Source organism: Felis catus, chromosome C2 (assembly GCF_018350175.1).
Source record: "Felis catus isolate Fca126 chromosome C2, F.catus_Fca126_mat1.0, whole genome shotgun sequence".
Lineage (NCBI taxonomy): Eukaryota > Metazoa > Chordata > Mammalia > Carnivora > Felidae > Felis > Felis catus.
In genome coordinates, this window is record NC_058376.1 from 110,162,508 (window position 1) to 110,187,288 (window position 24,781).

Sequence of the window (24,781 nt, forward strand, 5' to 3'; positions counted from 1 at the left end):
CCCGCCTCTGTCTCAGCCTGACCATATCCTGCTTTCCCGCCCTGGCGTGTCTTCGATCCCCTCCGGTCTCCGTTTAAAACACTTGAGCACACGTGGGCTGGGTGCCGAACTCAAGGGTTCCGGACCGGGAGCTGTGGGCGCGCTAGGCTGTTGCCAGGAGCACAGCGTGAGAAAGAGCGTGGGAGCCATGCGGAGTTGCAATTTAGAAAGCCCTGGGGCAGGGTTTGGGGGAGGGGGTGGTTTAGGGGTCTGGTCCTACGCAGAGTAGAGTTTTGCGAAATGCGTGAGTTGGGCTGCGCGGCTCTAAACGCTGAGAGCCAGTGCCCTCTCAGCATTCGGGTGGTCTTAAAACACAAATCTGATGGCCTCGCTCCCCTGCTTAAAATATAATATAGATTGATAGATATGCTTGCTTGTGCTTAGAGTATTTCCGGAAGGATGTGTACCGGCAGCTCGGGGGAGGGGAACTGGGTGGCTAGGCAGCTGGAGGGAGGAGGAGTTTTCATTCAATACTATTGGCCCTTCAATGCTTTGAATCGTGAATTTTACCAAAATTTATTTACCAAAAATAAATGCAATTTAAATTACAAAAAAAAATTGGTTTCCAAGCATACATAGAATAAAATTCAAAATTCTCCATGACTTACCAGGCCCTGCACGACCTGCCTACCTCTGTGGCAGTTTTTTCTCTCAACACTTTGCTTCACTATTCTTAGGCCACACCCACTTCAAGTTTAACCGCCTCAGAACCTGCCCTTTTGTTTTTCCTTGACCTTCTGACCCGTTCCTCGTCAGAGAGGACTTCCCTGACCCCTCCTGAATCAGATCTTGGCCCTGCTTATTTTCTCAGCCACCTGTTCTCTTCCTTTTCTACGGTTCATGACAATGTGCATATATGCATTTATTTTTGTATTTATGTTATTATGTTTTGTCTTCTTTAGACTGTAAGTAAGCTTCAAGAGGGCAGGAGCCATGTGGCCATCCCTCCAGAATGCTCCCTTGCCAAATAGACAGTTGGTTGTAACCTGGCCAAGCTCCTGCTATGTCCGAAGAATAAGGCAGACTGGAGGGAAAAATGACCATAAGATCTATATAATCAAGTCTATCAGCAAGACATATGGGCTGCTCTCCAAGTTCTCCCAGCATTCATGCATCCAGCCGGGATATAGTGAGTATCCACTGTGTGTGTTAAGTTACTCATTTTTGCCCTAGATACATTGAATGTGATGGCCAAAAATTTTGAGAGGCAAGCTCTGGGTTGTGAGATGAAGCATGAAGTTTTTCATGTTTTATACTATTCTGTATTACCAAATGCTGTATGTTGAATATATATTACTTTGAGCTGAGATATTTCTGTAAACAAGAAATGGCATCAAAAAATTTTTCAAAGATAAGTGTAATCTATTTCTTAAGCTTTAGTTAGTTAACATACAGTGCAGTATGGGTTTCAGGAGAATTCAGTAATTCGTCACATACATAACAAGGCCCAGTGCTCATCACAATGCCCTCCTTAATACCCATGACCCATCTAGCCCATCTTCCACCCACCTCCCTTCATCAGCCCTCAGTTTGTTCTCTATCATTAAGAGTCTCTTGTGGCTTGTTTCCCTCTCTTCTCTTCCCCTCTTCCCATATGTTCATCTGTTGTTTCTTAAATTCCACATATGAGTGAAATCATATTGTATTTGTCTTTTTTGATTGACTTATTTCACTTAGCATAATACATTCTAACTCTATCCACATTGTTGCAAATGGCAAAATTTCATTCTTCTTGATGGCTGAGTAATATTCCATTGTGTAAGATCCACATCATCTTTATCCATTCATCAGTCAATGGACATTTGGGTTCCCTCCATATTTTGGCTGTTGATGATGCTGCTATAAACATTGGGGTGTGTATACCCCTTTGAATCTGTATTTTTGTATCCTTTGGGTAAATACCTAATAGTGCAATTGCTGGATCATAGGGTAGGTCTGTTTTTAGGCTCTTGAGGAACCTCCATACTGTTCTCAGAGTGGCTGCACCGGTTTGCATTCCCACCCACAGTACAAGAGGGTTCCCCTTTCTCCACATCCTCTCCAACACCTGTTGTTTCTTGTGTTAATTTTAGCCACTCTGACAGGTGTGAGGTGGTATCTCATTGTAGTTTTGATTTGTATTTCTCTGATGATGAGTGATGTTGACCGTCTTTTCATCTCTTAACCATCTAGATGTCATCTTTGGACAAGTGTTTATTTGTGTCTTCTGCCAATTTCTTTAAGTGTTTGTTTTTGAGAAAGAGAGAGCCAGGAAGGGGCAGAGAGAGAAGGGAACCGAGGATCTGAAGCAGACTCTGTGCTGACAGCACAGAGGGTTCAGACTCATGAACTGTGAAATCATGACCTGAGCCAAAGTCAGATGCTTAACCTACTGAACTAACCAGGCACTCCTACCCATTTCTTAACTGGGTTATTTGTTTTTTGCGTGTTGAGTTTAATAAGTTCTCTATAGATTTTGGATACTAACCCTTTATCAGATATGTTGTTTGCAAATATGTTCTCCCATTCTGCTTGTTGTCTTTTAATCTTTTTGATGGTTTCCTTCACCATGCAGAAGCTTTTTATCTTGATGAAGTCCCAGGAGCTCATGTTTGCTTTTATTTCCCTTGCCTTTGGCGACTTGTCTAATAAGAAGTTGCTGTGGCTGAGGTCAAAGAGGTTGTTGCCTGTTTTCTCCTCTGGGATTTTGATGGTTTCCTGTCTCACATGGAAGTCTTTCATCCATTTTGAATTTGTGTGTATGGTATAAGAAAGTGGTCCAGTTTCATTCTTCTACATGCCACCATCTAGTTTACCTGGCACTGCTTGTTGAAGAGACTGTCTTTTTCTCCGTTGGATATTTTTTCCTGCTTTGTCAAAAATTAGTTGGCCATGTAGTTCTGGGTCCACTTCTGGGTTTTCTATTTTGTTCTATTGATCTATGTGTCCATTTTTGTGCCACTACCATACTGTCTTGATGACTATAGCTTTGTAATGTAGCTTGAAACCCAGAATCGTGATGTCTCCAGTTTTGTTTTTCTTTTTTCAGGATTGCTTTGGCTATTCGGGGTCTTTTGTGGTTCCCTACAAATTTTAGGTTTGTTAGTTGTAGTTAAAAAAAAAAATTAAGAGACTTAAAGAAGAAATACAGCTAATTACACAATCATAATACCCACTTTTTAACACAGAATATGTTCAGTACTAACATATATTACTTTTTATATTAGAAAAGTATAATTTAAAAATGCTTAACTGATGATAAATAAAGTGTTACCTAATTCAGAATGCAATCTGTGACTTATGTTAACAAGTTAAAAATCATGGTATGAGAAGCAAGCTTACCTTCAACCTACGTTGTGTCTGCAAACAAGTGTAGCAGAGGATTGTGAAGAAATCACAGGGCTTTCCTATCTCATTTCCAGGCAACAGCTTCATTCCCACCAAAACAGCAACAGAAGACACCAAACTCTGTTCCTTCAATAGGGGAAGTTTGGAAATTCACAGACTTACTGCCTATTTTAGCCTCCAATTTATCATTTCCAAATCAAAGAGAGCTTCAATTGTATGCACCACCAAGAAAGGACAAAGAGTTGCCAATTTAACTACACAACATGTTATCATTTAGGATTTTCGTGTTTTTGCTTATTAAAGACTACTTTTAGACTTGCACATAGATTTTTTTTATACTAATATGCATATATAAAAAAGAAACATAAGCAAATTAAATTGAGTAAAGTATTTCTAAAAATTTTGTACACTAAATATAATTCTGAATCCCTTTTCATACAGAACATCAATATGTGTTTTTGCACACAATACTAATGACAGGGCAGCATTTCTTAAAAGAATTTCCTAGTCTTGTCTCTGGAATTTGCTTCCTAGCCACTAACACTCATTCTGCAAGTTTGATGCTGGGGCCATCCTGTTTGATGCCATTACAAGCTCTGCAATTTTTTTGTTTTATGTTTATTCATTTCCTTTGAGAAAGAGAGAGCAAGCAGAAGCGGGGGAGAGAGAGAGGAAGAGGGAGAATCCCAAGCAGGTTCTGTGCTGTCATTGGGGCTCGATGTCAGGAATCGGAAGATCATGACCAGAGCCAAGATCAAGAGTTGGACGCTTAACCGACTGAGCCCCCCCAGTGCCCCTCTACAGCTTCTCTTTTAATGGCCACAAGAAAGTTTCTGACAAATTAAATTCCATGCCTTAATGATAGTCGTATATAATACATGAATTGCTTTTACCAGCCTCTTGTTGCTTTGGAATTTCTTTCACCTAATTTGGCAATTTCTCTCGCCTTCAATAGCATCTGTTATCATATGACTTTGACACGTGTAGTACTAAATTGCAGAGACCTCGGTGAAATGATGACAATTCGAGCAGTTGTGACCATGTTCACAAATAAAGAGGCAATGCCAACTATTATATCATGACTGCCATCTGGCCATTGCTTATTTCTGAAGTAAGACATGTACCAGTTCCAGAGACATTAAAATGTGGGGCCAAAGTGCTTCTTAGAATTGGAAAAAGATATACATTGAGCTAATGAGGAATGATAGGTTCCAGTGGTATATATATTATTTTTCCATTTTTAAAAATTAATTTGTCCAGTTCTATTGAGTTATATTTGACATAACATTGTACTAGTTTAAGGTATACAGCATAATGGTTGATACATGTATATATTTCAAAATGTTTACAAGTGAGTTCTCATGCATTACCTCACAGTTATAACTTTTGTGTGTGCCGAGAAGTTTTTCAATTTGCTGCTAGCAACTTCCAAATATATAATAATTAACTGCAATCATCATGGTGTCCTTTATGCCCCCAGAATTTACTTATAAGTACAAGTTTGCACGTCTTGACCACCTTCACTCCTTACCCCCGATGATATTAAAATATTCGATGGTACAAGATACCAGAGGCTGAGATACCAATTATTGTTATATGTACGAAATCAATTTGCATTGATCACTAGTTATATGCCTGGTATAATAATTGTGCTAATTTAAGTGTCCTTTGTTAGCTAACTATATCTAAAACATTAAAAAATAGCAGGAGATACCCAACCTGAATTAGATGCATGGGAAGCTCCCTGTTCCCTGAATACCTTTGTAAAGACGCATAGATAGAACTAGGCCGGAAGAATAGGTACACTATTGCGAGGTGGAGAACAAAAGAAGGGTATCCCAGAAACATGTCCCAGCATGAGCAAAAACATGAAAGGATGGCTGGAAAACAAATATTAAGTGCCAACTGTGTGTCACACATTGTCATTATTATGTAGAATTCAATCTCTCTCATTAATCCTGTCTCTACTTAAGTATGAAGTGCTGAGGGTCACAATGCTCTTCTCATACTATTGGGGAAGTGGTTGAGTAAGAATCCCAACTTGAGGGGGTGCCTGGGTGGCTCAGTTGTTTAAGCGATTGACTTTGGCTCAGGTCGTGATCTCATGGTTTGTGGGTTCGAACCCCTCCTCAGGCTCTGTGCTGACAGTGTGGAGTCTCCTCGGGATTCTCTCTCTCCCTCTCTCTCTGCCCCACCCCCCGCCACTTGTGCTTTCTCACTCTCTCAAAATAAATAAATAAATAAACTTAAAGAAAAAAGAATCCTAACTTGGGTCTGTCATGGTCAGACTTCAGAGCCCACAAGCTCCATATACCAGAAACTAAGCTCACAAGAACAGAGAGTTTGTAGTTAGAAGTTGTAGGAGATTCATGTGGCTAAATATGGTGAGAACCGAGTGTGGCATATGGCATAAACTAAGGGACCTGGATTTTACCTGGATGGCATCTGACACTCTCTGAAAGTACTTAAGCTTCTGTATCCTTTAAAACAATACGTCTATCAACATTCAGTCTCAGAAATAAAAATAAACAGCTTTGTTGGTAGATTTTTTAAAAAATCTACCTAAGCCCAGAAACTGTGAGAGTGATCTTAGAGAAAAATTAAAGAAAAATATTTATAAATATATAAGAACAAAGCATTAATATCTATATCATTTGCAAATCAGTAAGAAAAAGGTAACAATGGAAAAATGAGCAGAGTGAGAATGTAGGTTTCAGAGAAGACACAAATATACATGAAAATATATACAGCCTCAACAGTAAAGATAAAATGAAAAAAGTAATGAGATCATAGTTCTTCATCCACCAGCTCAACAACAACAAAAAAAAACGTTTTTAACCCACTGTTAGCAAAAGTGCAGGGAAAAGAGAGTTTCAAGTCATTTATGGTAAGAATGTAAATTGGTGCAGCCTCTCTGGAGAGCAATTAGATGATACATACTCAGAACCTTGAAAACAGGCAAATGTTTGATGCAGGAACTCCACTATGCAGCATATAATCTTGAGGAAATTATCCTTGAGGTACGCAAAGAAGTATGTTCAAGGATGTTCATCAAAACATTTCTTACTGTGGCAAAAAATTAGAAGCAGACTAAGTGTTTATCGGGAGGAGAGTCGTTAATAAATTAGGGTTACAATGCAACTACCAAAAATAGTGTAGATATACAATTATTCATAAAAAATTCAAAATGTTAAGTAGGAAAAAATGCTTTTACAAACGTGTTTAAATGCTGGTTTTAAACACATCATGCAGAATGTCCTCCTTGGCATTTTTAAACATGCAAATAGCTACGTGTATATACGTCACATCTGGATTTGGAATATTTAAAATGTTAGCATGTCCACCTCTGGACAGCAAAACTTCGATTATGCTTTGCTGTGCAACCAACCACCTTACCATCAGTGGCTTAAAAAGCCACTGTTGTTATTTATGGTTTCTCACCATCCTGTGGGCTGGTGCTTGGTTCCTCTGCTGGCTCCCCCGGCTCTCCTGTGTTGCTGCAGCCAGCTGTGGGATGGGCTGGATCTGAAGGACACAGATGGCCTCACTCACGTGCTTGATGGTTGGTGCTGGCGGTTAGCTGGGGCCCCTCAATTTTCTCTTTCTCGTACCTTAACCATCTCAGACAGGCCTAGTATCTCCTGTACAATGAAAAGATAAAGCCAAAATGACAAGGAAAAGTCTCAAAGGAAGTTTTGAAGATTGGTTCTTACTAGGGAAAATGTTCTTAAAGGGAGACTTTCTTTTTTTTCAATTTTTTTTTTTTTTTTTTTACATTTATTTATTTTTGAGACACAGAGCACAAGCAGGGAAGGGCAGAGAGAAGGAGACACAGAATCCAAAGCAGTCTCCAGGCTCTGAGCAAGTTGTCAGCACAGAGCCCAGCACGGGCTTGAACCCACGAACCATGAGATCATGACCTGAGCCGAAGCTGGATGCTGAACCGACTGAGCCACGCAGGCACCCCAAAGGGAGACTTTCTACAACACGTATAATATTGATTTATATATTATCTTAGTCTTTTTTTAAACATTTTTTTGAGCACTCACGATATACCAGGCCCTCTTTGGAGTGCTTCGAATGTATTAAATAACTTAATCTTCACACTAACCTTATGAAGTAGAAACTACCATTGTCTCCATGTTATAAATGAGGAAACTAAAGCACAGGGAGGTTAAGTACCTGTGCAGTCTGGCCTCAATCTGGCTCATAACTATCACACTACTGTCATACTGTTTGTGACTCTGTTATTCATTCATATTCCTATTTTTCGCAAACAAAATGTAAGCACCCCAATGTCAGACTGGTTCTTTCTCTATCTCCTCAAGTTCTTCAGTAATGAACAGATGGCTGATAATGTCCCGAGCAAAGGACATACAGCAAAGGGCTGTGAGAAGGTGGAAGAGGGTCAGTAAAGTATCCTCCAGACTGAGAAGGCACTTTGAGACTGGGAAACAAAGCAAGTCACTCCATACCATTCATAGAGTTTTATCAGGGTAACTTACTGACAGAAGGATCACACGGACAGACCATCCACCGTGCTAGCAGCGATTCTCCACCCCCACTCAGACTTTAATCCACAGGTTTTCTAGAGCAAGGGGCATGGAGGTGAGGTCAAAGTATAGTTACCTAAAGGGGCACCATCTGTGCATCAGAAGGGCTCTAGCAGTTAGCTCAAGTGGAGCCTTGTGCGTGCAGTCATCTCTGCTAGTTACCCAAAGTGGGGTCTTCTGTGTGCTACTTTAGGGGAAGATCAGAACAATCCTTCCTGCATTCCGGTCAAGGCACACATGAGCTTCCACGGGGCCTGGAACACGTGGCCCTGAGGGAGGTCATTGCGTGGGCACGGAAATGATGGAGCACCCAAGATGGAGTCAGTGTTGTCAGCACCCCTCCGAGGGAGCATCCAGTGAGGAAGAGAAACTCAAATGCCTTTGTTTGTTTGTTTGTTTGTTTGTTTACTTATTTTTAATGTTTATTTTTGAGAGAGAGAGAGAGCACGAATTGGGGAGTGGCAGAGAGAGAGAGAGAGAGGGAGACACAGAATCCAAAGCAGGCTCCAGGCTCTGAGCTGTCAGCACAGAGCCCAACACAGGCCTGAACTCATGAACCATGAGATCATGACCTGAGCAGAAGTCACATGTTCAACCGACTGAGCCACCCAGGAGCCCCTCAAAGGGAAAGTTTCGGAAATGGAAGTCGATCAGCAGTCCTGGTCATGAACTAATACTTATTTGGCTTCTGGTTGGTGCCAGGCCCTGGGCTAGCCATAGATACAGTGGTAAAGAAAGTCCCTGCCTGGTCCTGCTAACAGTCTATGAGAAAAGAGCGATCCTTGAGGGCATCTAACGCCAACCCTGCTGCTCACGTGGTGCCCTTTCAACTAGCACTTTCAGGTGTGGTGGGCACGGAATCCAACTTGCAGGGCTTGTACAGAAAGCAGCCAGTGTGAAAACTCAGGACAGGCGCTTAACTGCTAGTGTGGGAATTTTGACAGGAAAACGAAGGAGGAAAAAAAGGCAGTCACTTGAGGGAAAAGGAGAAATAAGCAGTTTTATTTCAAGACTGGGGACATTTGGCTGGAAGTCAGGAAGCTGGGCTTCAGCCTGTGCCTGCCACTTTCTTCTTGTGGGAATGAGGACAAGTCATTTCATCTCTAAGACCACAGTTTCTTCATTGTCAGATGAATTGTCCCTCCTTCTCAGCACAGTTTGGAAAACACTGGTGTAGATTAGAGTTATTTAAATGTGGCCAGTGTAATGGTTGGGGGAAAGGGAGACAGGGAGGTCTCCCTCCAGTGACGGTCAATTAGGAAGCTCTACATTCAACCACAGTCTATGATTAGGATCCCAGGTAAACCACAAGGGCAGTGTGGAGAGTGACTTTCAGAACTGGTCAGGTCCCAGGAGCTATTGTTTTATTCTTTGAATTGCAGGGATGAGCTAAGCAATTGGGCAGCCACTTTCTTCCATGGGGTCTAGTTTAAGGTCACTGCATGACTTGAACAGACTCTTTACCTCTCAGTACAGTACTCTCCTTGGTGGTTTGGCTTTTTGTTTTCTTTTTCTTTAAAATTTGAATATGTTTATATGGTAAAAATTATACAAAGTAAAAAGTTTCCTACTTGGCCCTCTAGATGCATCCACTGTGAACAGTTTGTTATATTTGATAAATTGTCAAATTTATGGTGGGATATAAACAAACATTTAAGGGCGCAAGGGTGGCTCAGTGGGTTAAGCGTCTGACTTCGGCCCAGGTCATGATCTCACAGTTTGTGGGTTAGAGCCCTTCGTCGGGCACTGTGCTGACAGCTCAGAGCCTGGAGCCTACTTCAGATTCTGTGTCTCCCTCTCTCTCTGCTCTTCTCTATCTCTCTTTCTCTCAAAAATAAAGATTAAACAAACACATATCTGCGCATATGGTAGACACACACATACAAACACACACGCAAAAATATCCTTTAACAACATTCTATACCTTATAATTTACCTTGGATATCATTCCATGCCGTATCATTCCACTACTTCTAGAACTACCACATACTTCTCAATGTCTGCATAGCCTTAGGTAGAATCAAATAAAATTGTCATGTTTGTAAGTCATAAGCAAATACTGACAATTTCATATGGTTCCACCTAATATTATGTAATTGATTAGCAAATTTCCTGTTGATAAATCTTTAAATCATTTCTTTGCAAAAGCTAAGCACCGATCAGGAAAAAAGTGTTCTCTCCAGCTCTAAATCTCCATGATTCTTTGCTTCGTTCCCATTCTTCAGTGCCTGGAATAGGTAGGGTAGTAAAAGAGAACCTTTATTGAACAACAATGCAGGTATGGTTTAATTCTATCAGGTGTAATTTGGAGTCTGCTCTAAGCACAATCTTGATGGTGAAATATGATGAACATGCTCTAAGCAGAGTTCTACTCCTTTTTGGGGAAATTGGGGTAAGAATGCCATCATCACTATCACTGATTTCCTTTGGTGATAAGTTCCCAGTGTCTATTTCCTCTTCTTTTCTGTCCTTTCGTAGATCCTGCTCTTTCTCTGGATCATCCACACAGAATGTAGAATCACAGCTCTTGTTTCATGAAGTTTGCTAAGTAATTTGAACAAAGAGATATCTGGATAGGCCACACTGTTCCTTTTGTGTGAAGAGTTTGGTGTTTGCAAAAGAACTTGAGATTAAAAAACAAAATCCGTTGGGTACACGCCACTTTTCAGGTAAAACTGTATCAGGAATCATGTGGGGACACTTAAAACTAGCCGATACTTTCAAGTTTTCTCCTGCCCAGATTAGTTTGGAAGAAATCCAGTCTTACTATCTCAAAAATTCAGCAGGAAAAAATAGCTGAAATAAATTAAGCCCATGATTACTAAATTCTGTGTTTACCTAGACATTCTGGCATTGGATTTCAAAGGCAAAGCTTTTTAGAAGTGGTTTTTAAACTCAGTTTTGCCATAGATTTTAAATTGGAAGAAAAATGGTAAACTAAACACATTTGAGCTCATTACCAAGCTGCTCTCACCAAGCAGCACTCATAGAATTTGAAAAATGCTTTCCAGAATTGAGATCTGCCACCTAGCAACCACTTTGAAATGCTTCCTGTGCTGGCTCAAGACTACTCAAAATGCCCAATTTTGAAATTGGTGGGGCATTTTGCTGTGCATTGGCCACAGTCATTGAAGGGGGGATTAGAACTTGGTTTTTAGGGCATGCAGATTAGAAAGACTGTTTAACTTAACTGCTTAACTGGGTTTTGAAATAGTGTTGGAAGATTAAATACAGATTAAAGATCGCATCAGGCATATGATACTAAAAAATTATTATTTATCTGAAATTCAAGTTTAACTGGGCATTCTGAATATTTATTTGTTGCATCTGGTAACCCAATTTTGGGGAGACATTTGTGGTGCAGAGCAGAGAAATGTTTATAAAATATATATCACATGCGTTAACTTGATCCCTCAAGGCTGCTAGCTTTACAGATCTCAAATATCTTATCCAGGGCACTGGTTAGTGAGCCTACAAGGGAGCCTGAAGTGCAGGTGTGGGCAGCACAGGAGCTAATGGAAAGGAACAAGAAAATCACCCTAAAACAAGGGGAGGACAGACAGCAAAAGGGGTTAATAGTGCAGGAGCAGGATGCACCCATGGAGTGTAGTGCTGTGTGGTGAGGAGAGGGAACTGTCTAGAAATCTGGGAGGAAGTTCAGGTGGCATATCAACATGTATTTTATTTTATTTTATATTTCAATTGAAGTAGAGTTGACATAAAGTATTATATTAGTTTCATGTGTAAGCGTAGTGATTCGACAAGTATATACACCATGAAATCCTTACCACGGTAAGTGTAGTTATCATCTGTCACCATAAAAAGTTATTACAATATCATTGGCTATATGCCCTATGCTGTGCTTTTCATCTCTGTGACTTATTTATTTTATAACTGGAAGTTTGTACCTCTTAATCCCCTTTATCTATTTCACCCATCCTCTCCATCCTGTCCCCCTCCCCTCTGGCAACCACCAGTTGGCATTCATTTTGTTTCTAAGGGGAAGAAGGAGAGGAAGTGAAGCCCTCTGCATAAATGTGCACTCTGAAGCTTGGGCTGTGGGAGGGGTGCAAACTGGGCATCCATAGAGGGCACTTCTACCTCCAGGCAGCATTCAGACAATTTCAGGTCACTTGCAATAGCACGGACAGCCAGTCTGGGACTGCAAAGGCTTTGTCAAGACGCTGTTCTTCCAGCTTCACCTGGCCCAGTTCTGAGCTTGGCAGAGGCTGTTACTTTGTCTTCAATCTAGATTATAGCACATCATCCCCACCCCAGAAATATGCAGCCCCTGATTAATTTACTGCAGCAGTACCAAATAGTTAAAACAGAATGCATACATAATCCCGTGTGTTTGCACGCGATTGAACATCTCCTGAAGGACACGCAAGAGGCTGCTAACTGTGGCAGAGGTGGGGATGAAGAGCGGGTTGAAGAGGCCTAGAGTGAGTGGGTCCTGAATGCAGTGAGGTATACTTGCTCACGTATCTTTGTACTCATTGGTTTATTTTTCTATGTATTGCATTATATTTAAACATATTTATATACCAAATATATTTATATATTTATATTTAAGTATAAATCAATGACTAGGACAAATTCAGTCTAGAATCTGACTTATGTTTAAACTACTTTCCTCTCTGATTTAAAATGGCTCATTACAATAAGGTGTTTTTAAATTAATATCTTTATATTAAGTTGCATGATTTATATCCGTTAGAGAGGTCTGGGATCTGACATTTCAGCCTGCTTTCTGGAAAATTAGCTGCTGAAATCAATGACAAATCAACGGCAACCCTTTACAAAAAGGTTTTGCTCGTATTTTTAAATGTTTACTCTGAGTTTTGTGCCATGCTGTTTTTATGTATAGACGTATAGGAGCTCACAATGAAAGTCTGATAGAAACTAAATAAGAGTTTTGTATATTTTTTAAATAAAAACAATATTGAATCTTACCTTGTATGTTCTTAGGCTAAGAGTCTTTGTCCCTTTTGTTCAGTAATGGATTTCTAGGACTTAAATTAGTTTTGGCACATATTATGTGCTCAGTAAATTGAATGAAGGTATACATGATCACTGGAAAATTCAAACATTACAGAAAAATATGATATTGAATGTGTAATTTTCTCTAGTCTCTTTCCTCCAAATAATCACTTATTTCATTCTCTTAAAATAAAAAAAATTTATTTCTTAAGGAGTAAAAGTTTCATTATAAACATGTTTTTAAAAACTAATTAGTTAAATGATACCATAAAGAATCAAAAGAAAATAACAGAATGCAAGAAAATGTTTGAGACTTGCATAACTGGCAAAGAACTAGTATCTATAATATGTAAAGAACATATTCCAATCAATTAGAGAAGCTGGCAAACTACTTGAACACATGTTTTATACAAAGGTAGCTCCTAATAACCAAAGTCATATGAAGAGTACTCTCTTCCTTTAGTCACAAGGGAAATGAAAATGAAAACTATGCAGTCACCAGATTGGCAACAATGTTGAGGTCTCACAATAGTAAATGTCAGTAAGGGTCCTGAGCAATAAGAGCTCTCATATATTGTCTGTGAGTGAGAAAACTAGCTAATCTAGTATAGATCACTCCTTAGCATTATCATTTAAAGCTAGAATACACAGCAATTCCACTCCTGACTATCCAAGAGAAGTTCATTAATACAGCAGCAGTATTTGTAATATCCCCAAATTGGAAAATGCCCAAGTATCTACCAGCAGAGGAATGGATGTAAAAAGGTGGTATAGTCCCACTACAAAATTCTACATAGCAATGAAAATGGAAAAAAAAAAAAAGGCATCTTTAGAATAAGACTCACCAACAAATAGTTGTTATAGAGGTTTTTCTAAGGGTTTCCTTAGGGGATCAGCAGGTCATTTCAGTGGAAGACTCTTCCCAGCGATTCAGAAATGTCCCAGCACTGGGATATTCCCATAAACAGCCTGCTTCACCTGAGGGCTGCAGTGTTATGGGGGTAGGGAGAAAAGGTTCATAGAGAGTCACTAAAGGGGTTTGTGGGTGAAGGGTAGACAGTGAAGCCAGGAAACATTCAGACAGTGGCATAAAGTCCCTGACATAGAGAGAAAAAAGTCTTGGGCTGAGGCTATTAGAATCCCTACTGGGGTCTGTGCACTGGGGCTCCCAGGCCTGGCTGTGCATCAAGAAAGCTAGTTCTGCCGTGACAGAGATTCTCAAACATCCAGGTAGAAAGGGGCTGTAGAAAACGCTGGTCGCTCAGACTGAGGAATCCATAGAGGCAGAAGCTCTGGGTGACCTGCTGGTTCCTTGCCCCTGGCCTAAGGTCCTTGCTGCTGTTCTTACTGCTGCTGTTGCTTCTGACGCTGAGTGTCTTTGGCCCAGCTGTTCTTGAATCCCATCCGAACTTGAGCTCAGCTGAGGTTGAGTGTTTCAGCCAATACCTCCTTTACTTTATAAGCTGGCTATCATCTTCTCAAGGTGCCTCTAACTCCTGCTGCTGTCTCCTATTATAGCGGTGTGTTCCTAACCCTGCCTTCTGATCGTGCACCTCCCTGGCTCTCAGTTTCCACGTCAGAGAGCCATGAGTTCCCGAGATGCTTTCGTCCTTTGTGTCTGCTATTTCTGCCCGTAATCATCAACTTGTTTGAACTACCATGAGTTTGTTCTACAGACATGAAGAAACGTGAATTTGAGGAGGTTTATGTACATGGGATGAAGCTGGAGTTGGTAGTTGTAAAAAGACAATCAAATCTGAGCTCCACCATTCTCTAGGGGAGTCTGAGCAAGTCCTACATCTCCCTGAATTTTATTTTCTTATTTTTAAGTGGGGCTAATGGCTGTGACAATCACCCAAATTGGGTGTGAGCATGGAATTAGAGAGCACTTGTGAAAAATACTCTAAGCTCTGTACAAAACAAAGGTGGACATTTTATTATTGATTTACAGGGGCAGGATTCTCAAAGTTAAGTGCAACTGAGAAGAATTTTCAGCGCACTTAAGATCGGCTCCTGCCTGGGCCACCTGAGTCCTCTGGAGATTCTCATTCTGCAGTCTGCAGCAGGACCCATGAATTTGCATTTTATAAAGTATCCAGGTGATTTTGATGCAGGTAACCCTTTGACCTCACGCTGAGAAAATGCTAGTTTCACTTTGGTTAATATTAACTGTTTCATATATACATATATATATATTATTTGTTCAAAGAAATTCTTAGTATTTCCAGATGAATAAAAAGGATTTAATATTGAATAAAAGGGATGCCAAAGAAGTTCTCTTGGAAGACTGGAAAGTTTTTTGGAGGACATGATAAATAGAATTTGAATAAGCAAAAAAATATTTCCTGGCTCCAACTCTAACATGTGTATGCATTCATGATTTTTTATGAGATATATATATATATATATATATTTCATTATTTTTATGTTGGGTGGTTGATCATTTCCTTACTGAATTTGAGCTCCTGGCATATCTAGAAAAATAGCCCTTTGCTGATTATATGCTTTGCCAGTCCATTGCTATAAAAATCTAAATAAAATGTTTTGGTATTTTCTTTTATGTCAAACTTGGAAAGGCCTATCCCATTCTATGATTATAAAAATATAAAACATGATTACCCATGTTTTCTTCTGGGACACTGACAGCCCAGAGTGGTGGTGCTGCTAAGATCCAGATCTTCTTGAAAAGGGTACTGCCTGGCTCCCGGCATGGCAGAGAAGTCTTTGCACTCCTGTGCTTGTGAAACTTGCTGGAAACCTGCCCTCTAGGGTGCCAGAAAAAACTATTCATAGGGAGGTGTCTTCCTGGAGGCATTTTGCTACAAAACTACCCAAGGGAGGTGGTAAGGCAAACTTCTGGCCAAGAGGAGCTGTTACAGATTGTACATTGCAGGAGCTAAGCATTTGGAGGGGCTGAGAGTCTCGCAGGAGCCTAGTGCTCGAGAAGCTAACAGCACTGCAGGAGGCAGAAGACCTAGTGGGCACAAAACTTACGAGGGAGGATGCATGAGGTGTGAGTTGGGGAGCTGTTGACCTCTGGGTGCTGTTGGTCACCATGAACTGCAGAAGCTGAATCCTCAAGAAGCTGTAAGTGCTGGAGTTTGGTGCTGAAGAAAACCACCTTTACGCTACAGGAGGCTGCCTAACAAGACACCAGAACCAGGAAGCAAATCCTTTTCTTTCTGCAAAGTCTCTCCAGCTCTCCACTGATACAGTTTCAGTGCCAGCTAGCAAACAATATTTAAAGGGCTCAGGTCCATTTTCACAGGATAAACTTGGAGATGAAGCAATCAGTAGGTAACCAGCACACGTTTTCATGAATTCTTACTGAATAATAAAAGCATTTAAGGGTATTCATTTTGTTCTGAGTGCAGTTGTGTGCAATTCGCATTAAATTTTGTGTTGTTGTGTTTATATGTCACTCCTGTTTCCTAATTAGAATGTCATTGATGCTTTTGCTTTCTGTGAGTCAATAATTACATACATTTTATTTTTAGCTAACAGGTGGATTTTTATTTATTATTTATGTTTTCTTGCTGCATAAGTATTTACGTATCACATTGCAATAAAAAATGTGCCTTTACTAGTTGTACTATTTGAGATCTACTAAGATTTGCTTTAGAGCATTTTTAAAATGTTTCATGGGTTTTTGAAAAGAATATAGGTCTGTATGGTAAAAGCTCAATACATATAAGAGTAAGCTTTAAAATTGTATGTTATATTTAAAATATACATTATATATAATATGTATATTATATATAAATATACATTTAAAATGTATATTATATTGTTAACTTGGTCTTTAGAAAACAGATTAATGTCTGATTTTTTTTAATTTTTACTTTAATTTCTCATACATTTTATTTTGTATATTTTTGTGCTATGTTATTTGGTATATACTCATTAATGTAGATTGGAAGAGCATATCCAATTTTTGTCATAGTATATTTGCCTAGGTATGTGGTAAATAGCAGATATTCAATAGACACTTATCTAATGATGGCCTTAATTTTTAAAAAAATCATTTTTGAATACTATTTGTTTATTAGCATCAATATCATATCACTTATATTCTTAGAATAAGCTTTAAAATGTTAGCCAGAAAGAAGTGTATTCAAAAGATGGCAAGATTAGCAAAACTGTGGATAATTACTAAAGTTGGATGATGATACATGAGAATGAATAATACTGTTTTCCTTTTTTTTATTGCTTGAAGTTTTTCATAGTCAAAAATTCAAAATTATGCATACATAATTACTTATTAATTCTCCTCTTTGTAGGATAAATAATTACTTATTAATTCTCCTCTTTGTAGGATAAAACAGTTATTCCTTCTAATGGTTTCAGGTTTGGTTTTTTTGGTTTGTTTTTTTGTTGTTGTTCAGAGTCAGAGGATCATTCATAGAAAGAAATACAAGGCTTGGGCTACATTCATCATGTAAACTGACATCCAGTATTTTCCAATATTCATCCAATATTCTCCATTGTGTCCCCCGCTTAAAATACTTAAAGGTTTAGTCTGCTTGTTTGTTTAATTAATACGTGAGCCTTAAAACGACTGCAGGCCTGGCTGAAAACCTTAGTGGCAGCTGTGCGAGAAACCCAGAGCCAGAGCACTCAGCTCAGCTGTGCCCCTATGGAAACTATGAGATAATAAGTGTTTTAAACCACTAAGTTTTGAAGTGATTTGTTATGCAACAGTAATCATTAATACAGCACCCAATATACTTCCAACTGATTCATTTTCTATTTGAATCTACCTGAGTTAAATTAACCTAAATTAATTTTTGTTCTTTGGTATCTTGTACCTTGACTGATACAGATGCTTACTACATTTTCTTAGTAATTTTTTAGTCTAATTTTTTTTCACTACTCAGTCAACTAGTATTTATGAGTATTTTTTCAAAACTGGTATATAGTTGATAGATTCTGTAGTTCTCTTAAGCATTTTCAAATGCAATTCAAACTAAGAGATGCATTTTATTTTATTACCCAGTGACATATACACATGGGGACACATACACACCAAATTTCCTTACTTTTAATATATGCTGTATTCTTTTACATCCATATTCTGTTCTCTTTGACTCAGAAATAAACGCTAGTTACAATGTACTAAATCAATTTTATGACTGACTAATAAGTCAGTGTTTGAAAAACATGACTATAAACTACCTTCTTTCTCTTTCCTTTTCTCTCTTTTTGTTTGTTTTAGCATTTTGAGTTGTGCATGATACATCAGAGTCCAGTCTGTTTTCTTGTTTTCTTTTTCCTTAGAGAAGTAATCTGTTTGGTTGTTTTCCCCACCTGGGTGCTCTTAGAAAATTTTTTCCTTTATCCTTGAAAGTAATTTATTTTTTCAGATATTCCACATGTCCTTTCCATTTGAAAAGTGACATGTTTTCTGAGTTCAGGGATATTTTCTTCTATTTTGGAATTAGAAATCCAAGTTTCTTACCTTCTTTTCCCCCAGGGCTCAGGTATTTATCCTGTGACCTAAGGTCTGGGAGAGTTTCTTAAATAACCATGTAAATCACTGACTATGTTTTTAGCAATAGCCAATAGGTTTTTTTTTTTTTATTACTGACATGGTGTTTTAAAATCAGATGGTTGTTTTTGAATCTGTACAAGCTTTTTCTGTTGTCAGATTGTATCCATGCATATTTGCAAAACATATCTGAGAAAGTACATTTATCTAAATATATAAATTACTTGTGTGTAAAGATACTCGTTAGAAACATAGGCAAATGATATGAACAGACACTTGACCAGCAAAGATGTACAGATGGCAAATATGTACATAGAAAGACGTTCTACACCACTAGCTATTAGGGAAAGGCAAGTTAAAGCCATGGTGAGACTCTACTACACCCCTACTAAATGGCTAAAATTAAAAAGAATGACAATACCAAGTGCTGACAAGGTTACAAGCAGATGAAACCCTCATAAATTGCTAATGGAAATCAGTGTGGCAGTTCCTCATAAAGTTATACACGTTTGTCATATGATCCAGCAATAACATCACTCCTAAGTATTTAACCCAGAGGAATGAAGACATATGTTCCTGCAAAGACCTGTATATGAATGTCTTTAATAGGTTTATTCATCATAGCTTCAAACTGGAAACAATCCAAATTTCCATCAACCAGTGAGTGAATAAACGAACTGTAGTGCATTCATAGGATGAAATATAACAAGTTGCTTATACATGCAACAACATGGATGAATCAATCATTATATTAAGTTAAAGAGGCCAAATACAAAAGGCTATATACTATGGAAAAGGCAAACCTATAGAGATAGAAAAAAGATCAGTAGTTGCTAGAGGCATAAGCATGGGGGCGGGAAGTAGACTGCCAAGTTGCTGGAAGGAACTCTGGGGTGATGGAAATTTTCAATACCTTGATTTTAGTGGTGGTTATGTGATTGTATACATTTGTCAAGATTCATGAAGACTAAATTTAAAAAGAGTGAATTTTACAGTGTAAATTATACTTTAATAAACCTGACTTTAAAAATAGATACATGGGGTGCCTGGGTGGCTCAGTTGGTTGAGTGTCCAACTCTTGATTTTGGCTCATGTCACGATCTCACGGTTCGTGATTTCGAGCCCTGCATCAGGCTCTGTGCTGCCAGGGCAGAGCCTGCTAGGGATTTTCTCTCTCCCTCTCTCTCTGCCCCTCCCCAGCTCGCTCTCTCTCTCTCTCTCTCTCTCTCTCAAAATAAATAAATAAACATTAAAAAAGAAAAAGAAAAAACAAATACAGAAAATTGGGAAGTTGTTTTTCCATCTGGTAAAACTTTTCCTGATCTCAAAATGTACTCATTTATAGAGACAATGTCTTTTTGACCCTTACAGAGATTATGAAAGAGATTTTTTAAAATTTTGTTTTCTTGGAATAAATTTGCTTCTTAAGGAATATTTGTTATGATTCCTCAGAATAATCCCTTTCTTTTGAACTTTTGGTCCTTCATTTGATTATTGATTTTTTTTTCTACTCAAAGAGAGCAGAATTAGAATTTGCCAGTTAAAAAGTTTGTCTCCTGAAATATTTTAATAAAAGGAAAGGTGGAATTTTCCATTTTGCTGGGCTAGATTGGGTATTCAGTTGACTCTGCAGATGGAGATTTCTGGAAAGTAGCTCTTGACGAAGTAGTTACTTCTTAGCCACAATGTAGATCATTTTTGCCATATGGAGTCCAGGGTCAGTACTAGGGTAGGCTCGATTGTTACCATATTGAGTGCACCAGCATACTGGGTGGGCAAGTTCATAACCAGGCTTTAACACAAGGATCACAGATTAACAAATCTACAGAGGCCAAAAGGTAACCTACCTGTACAAAATAATCCACCGAGATCTGCGAAAACCTGGAAAATGCTTGCCTTGTCTAAAAGGAACAGCTGCTGCTCAGCCCCAGTCTATTGTTGCCATGTGGGAATGTGGGTTTAGCTCTGCCAAAGAGAGCTTCTGATTTAACACAAGCCAGAAATCCAGATTTTTTAATGCAAATTTCCCATTTTTTAAAAATGTTGGCAATGAATTCTAAATTTTAAAAATACTATGTGGACCAATATTGTGTGGTCCTAACAAAACCCATCTGTGGACCAGTTTGTAACCTCTGCCCTAAGAGCTGTTCCAGAGGAGGCCAGACATTCAGAGAGGGTGGTGGTAAATCGAGGTTTACTCACCCACGACCTAGAATAATTTTGTGGAACACTGAACAGCCTCATTGTCTATCACAGTGGTTATTTTGGGACATAACAGATACGCCTTTTAAAGGCATCACATGGTCATAGTGATTGCATCCTCAGTATCTATTCTGACCCTCCCTTCATGCAAAATAAACAGGTGGTTTGTGTGGGACTCCCACCCCCTTCCAGTATAATATCCTCTTCACCCTCAATAGACAGTAATCCAGGCCAGTGCCAATCAGTGAACAGCATCTCCTAGACACAGGGACCAGACCACAGTGACTTTACTGGACAAAGGTTACAGATTTTAGAGTAGAAGAGCCCTTAGAGCTCAACCAGTTCAGTCCACTTATTTTCAGACAAGGAAACGAAACCCTGACAAATGTTGTGATTTGGTGGAGATGTGTAGCTGCCTGGAGGTAGAGTTGAGACTCCAACCTCCAGGTAGAGTTGAGACCATAACCAGTTTCCTCACACTACCCCCTTTATTTAAATTCATTATGTTGTACTATGGGTGCCCCGGTGGCTCAGTTTGTTAAGCGTCCGACTCTTGATCTCAGCTCAGGTCCATGGTTCATGGGTTCGAGCCCTGCATCGGGCTCTGTGCTGACAGCATGGAGCCTGTTTGAAATTCTCTCTCCCTCTCTCTCTGTCCCTACCCCACTCGTGTTTACTCTCTCTCTCTCAAATAAATAAGTAAACTTAAAACAAATTCATTATTTTGTTTTATAAACAACTTTGAGGTACTTTGCATTGATTACTCTCTTGTAAGCATTATCATTTATATAACTTTATTAGTCTACCTGATTTCTGCAGTATTACCATACGTCATTACTGTATGCCTCCCTTCTCTGAACTCAAGATACATGTCAACATCACTCATCTTACAACTGTGTCAATCAAGACTCTTTTAGTTACTAGAGGCAAAAAAACGAATCAAACTTGCCCTAGCCAAAACCCTTTTTCTTTTAAAACCGAAAGCCTATTGGTGGCACTGACCTTAGGCACTGCCAGATCCAGAGGCTCAGGTGTCTTGGTCTCTTGGTGTGCTGGCCTCTTTCTCTTCTGGACTTGACAACATCCTCTGTGCCTCTGGGGAAGATGGCTGCCAGCAGCAGCAGGCTTACCTAATCATAATTTAGTAGCCGCATAGAGAAGTACCTTCTCTTAGGCTTTGTATATCAGCGTGGGAGACAGACCCTGATTCCCCCTCTTTGTGTCCTGGGTCTGCCACCTTGGACCTAGTGTCCGGAAAAGTATGCTACCATTATCCAGGTCCAGATTAGATCTTATTTCCACCCCTGCCAGGGGAAAGGAGGAGTTCCTGTGTTGAAAGCCCTCACGAGGACATCGAGTTAGGGAGGTGTTCCCTAAAATAAACAAGTGGGAAAGGAGCAGGATGTTTTTAAAAGAAGAATGGGGATGGGCTAGAGTATTGCTATTTGTTATTTACAAATACCAGCTGTAAGAGTCCACTGAAGCAATTAAGTAACCAACATCGTTGCACACTAGTGTGATTATGTTTAGGAAATACAGTAGGATTCTGCTCAGTCCCGTGCTTTTGGGAGATAGGCTTGGTTGAGGTACAGGTGAGTGTACCCAGTGATCGCAGGGATGTTATTTATGTGCAGAAATGGAGTACTTTAAGAAGAGACAAAGGCTGCATCAAGGACAGATATGACCTGGGCTGATGAGAGTTGGACATAAGGTACAGGGATGTTTTGATGAGTTTCACACAAAACAAGCTTGGTGGGTCTTTTTTTCTTTTTTTAACGTTTATTTATTTTTGAGAGATGGGGGGGGGGGGGGACAAGTGGGGGAGGGGCAGAGAGAGGGAGACACAGAATCCAAAGCAGGCTCCAGGCTCTGAGCTGTCACCACAGAGCCTGATGCAGGGCTCAAACTCACAAACTGTGAGATCGTGACCTGAGCTGAAGTTGGACGCTTAACCGACTGAGCCACCCAGGTGCCCCTTGGTTGGTCTTACCACAACAGCAGTAACTTCCCTACAAGTGTGTTTTTAAGTCATTAGAAAGCTCCTGACAACCAACACCCCATTTTTACAGATGCCAGACCTAGAGCAATTGCTAAGGAAAAGTGTAAGTTGGTTTAAACTTTCTGAAGTTTACAATGTGTGTGCCCTTCAACTTAGCCATTCCTCTTCTCAGGATTTGTCCTAAGGAAATATTTATACATGGAGATTGTGCTTTAAGCTGTTAATTGCTGTTATAAATGGCAAGAAGACGGAAACAACCTAAATGTCTCATGATATAAGACTGGGTAAGCAAAGAAATAATTACAAATGCAGACAAAGGAATACATTGCAGATATCTAAAATGCTGTTGTGAAAGAGTATTTAAAGAAATGGAAATCTGGTTTTAATATAATGTTAGATGAAAAAAACGACTTCCAAAATGGTTTAATGTTAGCTAACTTTTATTATGCTCTACTATATACCAGCCAGTCGTATTATCTTATTTAATTCTTACAATTCTATATGGTAGACATCATCATTTTTCTCATATTACTTAACCTCTTTGAACTTCATTTCCCTATCTATAAATGCCATATGGTTGAGACAGTCAGTGGCCAGTCACATGTCTGGATTCAGAGCTGGCCCTGTTACTGTCTATGTGACTTTGGACAAGTTATTTTTTTCATCACAAGGTGCATTAAAAATATGCTTTATATTGCAAATCAGCACTCACATGCACACACAGACACAATATGATGGAAAAATTTGCAAACTAATACTTATTACCTTGCATGTATTCTGAGTATTTATTTTTTATATAATTCCATTCCATTCTATTCTGATCTACTTTATTCTATTCCATTTTATTTTAATTAAGTTTAAAAAAAATTTAAAGAGAGAGAGGGTTGGGGGAGAGAGAATGAGCAGGGGAGGGGCAGAGAGAGAGAGAGAGAGAGAGGGAGAGAGAGAATCCCAAAAAGGATCCGCACTGTCAGCTTGGAGCCTGATGCAGGACTCAGTCTTGTGAACCACAAGATCATGCATGACCTGAGCTGAAACCAAGAGTTGGACGCTTAACTGACTGAGCCACCCAGGTGAATTTTATTTTTTGAAATGATGAGTATAGCCCACCAAACATAGCCCACTAAAGGTATCATGCCTGGTACTCAATAGATGCTCGGTAAATGGCAGCTATTATTCTTGCTGCCATTATTATTATTATTATTATTATTATTATTATTATTGGTAGTAGCATTGAGATAGTGACAGCAGGTAAAGGCAGTATCCATTAAAAATAGGAGGAAAGTGGGAGATTCAATTTATTTGGATCTTACCATATATTCAGAGTATGGAAGTAGTCCACAAATACAAGGCAAATTGCTACAATTACCATAAATACAACATATTTAAGAAAACACTGGAGTTTATTCTGTACTTCATAATAAGCTCAATTTTCAGTCATGGCAGTAAAGCTGGAAATTTGGCCTAGGGAGGCAGCCAATATTAAAAGAAAGGAATCAGAAGACTGGATTGATTGACAAACTCCAGAGATATTAGAACTCTTTCAGTGACAGGTGACACAAAGTCAAAACCAGGCTAAAGGAACAGAGAATTTATTGACTCACATAGGAAAAGTTTCAGTAGATCTACTGGCTTCAGGTACTATTGGATCCAGGTGCTCAGAAAACGGTTTTGTCTATCTTTCCGTTATACTTTATTACACTGGCTTCATTATCAGGCAGGTATTTCTGTAACAGTGGCCTCTGGCAACTGAAGCTTCCCATTTGGAAGAAAAAGTCTCTCCTGCCAAGTTTCAATAAAAGCCTTGCACCTGGCTCTCTTTGACTCACATTGTATTCCATGTTGAACTCAATTGCTCTGGCCAGAGGGATAAGTTGCTGTGACTGACCAGAAACCCCAGAACCATATGGACTAAAAGAGAAAATAGGTGGGTTGCTAAAGGAAACAGGATGCTGCTACCAGCAGCAGGGAGAAACGATGTGGGTGTACAGAAAATAAGAAATGTCCACTGTAGTGAGTTATAGTTCAGAGCAGACCGAAGGTCAGAAGTTCACGTAGAAAGACAGTAGGCCCCAGAAACCCTTACAAAGTGAGTAGTCATAAGGGGCTAAAATTCAGGCATGAACCACAGACAAATGCTTGAGCCACAGTAACAAAAAAATTCAGAACTCCAGTAACCCTTACATACTT

General features: G+C 39.3%; 2 long non-coding RNA genes across 2 annotated transcripts; one reads left to right on the top strand and one right to left on the bottom strand.

The window, feature by feature from the left end:
• Positions 1 to 27: 27 nt before the first annotated feature.
• On the top strand, positions 28 to 5,523 carry LOC109491427. Its single transcript, XR_002144773.3, has 3 exons — positions 28 to 166; positions 942 to 1,168; positions 3,441 to 5,523. It is a non-coding gene; the product is annotated as an uncharacterized LOC109491427 (long non-coding RNA).
• Positions 3,041 to 21,943, bottom strand: LOC123380082. The gene is made up of 5 exons (XR_006585379.1): positions 21,595 to 21,943; positions 6,808 to 7,007; positions 6,307 to 6,432; positions 3,361 to 3,492; positions 3,041 to 3,102 (listed from the first exon to the last, which is right to left on the bottom strand). It is a non-coding gene; the product is annotated as an uncharacterized LOC123380082 (long non-coding RNA).
• Between the last annotated feature and the right edge of the window lie 2,838 nt (positions 21,944 to 24,781).